Source organism: Chinchilla lanigera, unplaced genomic scaffold, assembly GCF_000276665.1.
Source record: "Chinchilla lanigera isolate Chin_1 unplaced genomic scaffold, ChiLan1.0 scaffold00160, whole genome shotgun sequence".
In the NCBI taxonomy this organism is placed as follows: Eukaryota; Metazoa; Chordata; class Mammalia; order Rodentia; family Chinchillidae; genus Chinchilla; species Chinchilla lanigera.
Window position 1 is genome coordinate 237,034 of NW_004955561.1, and position 4,773 is coordinate 241,806.

Here is a 4,773-nt window from a genome sequence, read left to right on the forward strand (position 1 = left end):
GGACTGGTCATCGGACACAGATCACAGTGACCTGCAGGGCACTGGCCGCAAGGGTGGCCTGTGTTCTGCCAGGAGATAAGTGGGGACAGTGACCAGGATGGAGAACATGAAACTCAGGTGTTGGCCTTGATAGTGGGGAGGGGAGGTAAAGTCAGAGGAGCAGAATGTTCCCCACTGTGGGCCTCTTCTACCCCAGATCTGCGCAAAGCCAGAAGACATGAGCATCAGAGCCACATCTCCCTGCAGGTCACCCCACAGCCCTGCTCTGTCCTTTGAGCTGGCTGCACAGCAGCACTTCCGCTCAGCTGTCCTGAAGCCCAGGAGTGCGCGATTTATGCGCTTTACCTCCACCCATGCTCAGAGCGAGGGGGGGCCGCCCAACTGTCCCTCCCCATGGAACAGGCCCTACATACACCTGCCTCAGGGGGCCCAGCAGCCCTAAACAAGGCAAAACCTGGAGGGTCTCATATAGCTGCAATTTACCCAAAAAAGACTTTCTAATAAAACCTGATGGCAAGTGAAGGCGAACGCACCAATGCTACCTACGTGAGAAACACAAACTAGAAATGGTCCTGAAACTGTAACTCCAGCCCCCTTTCCTTCGTTATTCAGGTACACCATTGCTGCTTTCTCCCCTCCTGGGAAGAGCTGTGGTGCAGTGAAGTAACACACACCATAGCTGTGGGGTGCCATGGACTGCACTGGCTCCATGAATCTCTGCAGTGATGAGACCAAGTCCACGCCAGGTTATAGTTAACGGTGGGAGACTGAGGCCCGGAGAGACTAAGAAGCATTAGGCCACACAGCCCCTGTAGGTAGAACCACTGAACAACTCAAACCTGTGTGATGTCAGTCTACACTCTTCCTGAAGGAACTGAGAAGTTCCTCTTTAACACATGACCTGTGGTGGGAGGTCCCTGGCAGGATTTGTCCCTAAATTCAGCAGCATCTTGAATCTCAAAATAACCTGGACTGACTTCCAGGCCAGCTATCATGGGGATACTTTTTCTAAACTGAAAAACAAACTCAGGATCCAACAAAGGGATTTTCTTCTCTTTCATGTGTGAAAGTGAATATGAGAAGTTGTTGTTCAGCTGCCAGCGTGTGGGCATTCCAGGGACAGCTGAGTGGTATTGACAACCATAGGGCAGCCACCGGACACTGGGAGGAACCAGCATCTCTAAACTTCCCCGGTGCCCCCACCCCCATGTGCTCTGAACCCACCCTTACCTCACATTGTTGATTGACATATTTCTCACCCAATGGTTTGTGACCTGCAGGACAGCGGCACCCAGGGCAATGGGATACAGAAATACAGGGGAAAATAACTGTCCAAAAGAAGGAAGGGAAGGGAAGGAAGGCAGAGAAGGGGGAGGGGGAAAAGAAGGAGAAAGATGCAGCTCAGAAATGAACCTTGTCACCTCTCCAGTTATAAAATCACCAAATCCCACCTCTGAAAAAGGACACACATGTGAGCCAACCTACATGAGGAAGAAGACACCCTTTCCTTTCCCTTCCCTGTCACCCAGGACTCAGACTTCCTGGTGACGCCAGCTGGGAACCTAGAGACTTCACCACTGGTGTTCCCTGGGGCCTAACCCCGAAGTGACTGCTGGCTCCACCCGGCTTCTCCTGTCCCAGGGCAGCCTGGAGATTGTTGACCTGTTAGACTAGGGGGCAGCAGGTGTAACCCAGCCCAGGGTGAGGATGGCCCACAAGATACTGTGGTCAGAAATGTGGTGTAGACGTGTGGTGTCTGGATTGTGCCCAGGCTTCCCCAAATCCCCACACAGCCTGGGACCACAGAATGTGGGTCCCACAAGGCGGTGCCATGGTGGGGACAGATGGCAGAAGGCTGCACAATGGGCCCTGAAATGCAGCTGCCTAGTGCCAGAGCAGATGGCCCTGCTTCACAGCAGCCTGCGTGAGGTGTGTAGAGTCTGAGGCATCTACAGAGCACAGCTGTGGTGGCAGATGTGCGAGCCCTTGGGGCCCTGTGCCAGGGAATAATGAGAAGGACAGAGGGCTACTGAAGCCTTGAGGAGCGTGCCAGGTAGGAAGGGCTATGGGTAGCCTGGAGAAGATGTGGGGGGCAGGAGAGCGGCTTTCAAGTGTCTGGAGAGCTGTCATGGGAAACAGGAATTTAAATTTGTCCTTCCTGGTGTCACAGGGCAAAGCCAGAGCAGCACAAGGGGCATCGAGGCAGTTGTGGGTCATGTAGAAGTCAGCCTGGCACCAACTAGCACTCAGGGTTGAAATGATAATGATGAAATAGTGTCTCCAGAGACCGAGCTCCCCAAGCAGAGATAACCAAGCATGGCCACAATGGCTGCCTCTAAGACATCCCAGGGTAGGTCCTGGCTGCCCAAGAGGACCTTGGTGGGGTCTTCATCCCTAAGAGCTGAGCCTTTTCCTGAAGCCTCAGAGACATCTGCCCGACAGCAGGGTGTCTCCATGCTCCTGTCTCCAGTGCTCTGGCTGAGGACAGAAGCCAAGCACTTTCAACAGCTGCCACCCACTGGTTTTGTTTCCTAAATTGGCCTGCATGGGGCCTCACACCACTGGTGCCCAGGAACAAGGGCCACAGAGTCCAGACAGTAATTGAGCCCATGATGTCAGCAGGCTGCTGGCGCAAAGAACACTGAAGCCCTGAAGCAGAGGCCAAGCTGCCTCAGGTTACCATTCTCACAGCAGAGCTGAGCTTTGTCTCCAAGAGCCTGGACCTCTGCAAGGCCATTCACGCCAGATGGTGACTGAAATAGAGCTAAGCGCTGGGACCTAAACTGTCACCCGGGAAGAGGGTGATCCGTCAAGGACACACGGCAGTGGCCTCCAGCTCCCCACCCACTTCTTCCTCCACTGGAGCCCAGTGCAGTCAGGGCTGAGAGATGAGCCCAGCCTGGGCTGGAAGTGGGGACATGGAGGGGCACAGGGCAGGGGCACTCCTCAGGCACAGTGGGACAGCAGGGCTTCCAGAGAACACCTGCTCCTTGCCGCTCACTCACTGGAGGTGGGGCATGGCCTGATTCTGATGGGGGTAGGAGGTAGTCAGTGAGCACGGCACCGGGGCTGAGACTGACCCTGGCCACTGAGGCTGACATGGCCAGGGTCACAGAGCAGTCACAAGGCTGAAGGTTCTCTCCCGCCCCCAGCCCCCAATGTTCTTAGAAATGTCGGGCCTGAAGCCCCGGATGCGCTCATCTCTTGGATCTTTCTTCTGCAGGCAACTGCAACTTGCTGAGAATGAAAATTCTTGAAGAGGACGAACACAGGATCTCTGAGTGCCGAAAGGTGAGGAGTCCCCACAGCGCAGACAGCACACAGCCATTTGGGAGTCCCAAGGACACACTGACTCCTCCACAAATGTCTCCTCACCTCTCGGTTGATTATAAACAGAGGGGGCGTGAGAAGAGAGGTGGAGCTGTGTGGCGGGAGACAAGAGATGAAGGCACTGCCGAAAAGAGTGAGCCATGCCAGAGCCTTCCCTCAGGGGACTTGACAGTAAATGTAATTGTCTGTCCGCCTCAGCCTCGAGCATGTGGAAGTTTGCTGATGAAGTGACACCATTCTGAGACTTTGTCCAAAACAGTCCATTCAGCAAGGAGGTGGTAAGAGTGGAAACAACTTGAGTTCATAATTCCCAAAGCCAGGGTTTGGGGGCTCATTGTACCAATTATTCTTTGTAGTCTAGTGGATGCTTGAAATTTTCTATAACTAAAGATGAAAGTATTTTCAACATCACTGTTAATGTCATAGTCTGGAAAGACAATTTGAGAAGGATGTGAATATTAAACCAAGGTCAGTTTTGGTGGCCATAAGTATGTTAGTGCTATTAGTCTTCCCGGGAGTCACAGGAGCAAGCTGTTCCTGAGCAGGAGGACTATGAAAAGCACACCCTTTAAAAACACAACCCTATAGTCCCAGCATTCTGGGAAGCTGAAGCAGGAGGATTGCCAAATTCAAGCCCAGCCTGGGAAAGTTAGTGAGTTAATGAGACCCTGCGTCAAAATTAAAAATTTTACAAAAGGGGCTGGGGTTGTAGCTCAGGGCAAAGGCCTGGGTTCAGTCCCCAGTAACACACATGCGCGCGCGCACGCGCACACACACACACACACACACACACACACACACTGAAAATGGAAAACATGCTACTCATTCTCACTCCTCATCTCTTTTGCAGGGGGCCAACTTATTGGTTTCAGCCTCCTGCATCCGGGGAATCCTTTGCAAAAGCTCCTAGAGATGGAAGGGTTTCTTGCCCCATGAACTGCTCTGCAGCGATCTCTGAGCTGGGCTGTGGTGTCCTGGGTCCATGGACACACCAGAAAATCGGCTTCAGAGGTTCGACCAAGCCTTTATAGAAACTGGCCCATCCCACACCCAGCTGCTCAGATGCCTTCTGTAAGGAGGAGCCCAGTTTGATGGACTTCAGCCCTCCTTTGCCTGCCAGGGAAGCCAGGCTGAGAGGCCAAACAGATGAGTTATGAGCTAATTTCTACCTGTGCTCACCTGTTGGTGTCAGTTTCTGCAGGTCCTCACTGGTGCAGACTCAGGCACATGGTGGGACAGCCTGTCTTTAGGCGGGCTGTCCACGGAGCAGTGCAAATATCATTGGTCATTTGGGACACAGTTTCAAATGGTCTGATACCTAGCATTAAATAAAACTTGCCAGATACCAGCCTAAGTTCTCCTCCATCAAGGAGAAAGGCTCGCTTTGGAACCAGTGTGTTTTACCTTCCTAAACACCAGCTAATCCCCCCTCAAACAATAAAG

General features: G+C 52.9%; 1 long non-coding RNA gene across 1 annotated transcript; it reads left to right on the forward strand.

Annotated features, from left to right (window-relative positions):
* The first annotated feature begins 3,026 nt into the window (after positions 1 to 3,026).
* Positions 3,027 to 4,773, forward strand: LOC102026361. Its single transcript, XR_265006.1, has 3 exons — positions 3,027 to 3,134; positions 3,224 to 3,608; positions 4,181 to 4,773. It is a non-coding gene; the product is annotated as an uncharacterized LOC102026361 (long non-coding RNA).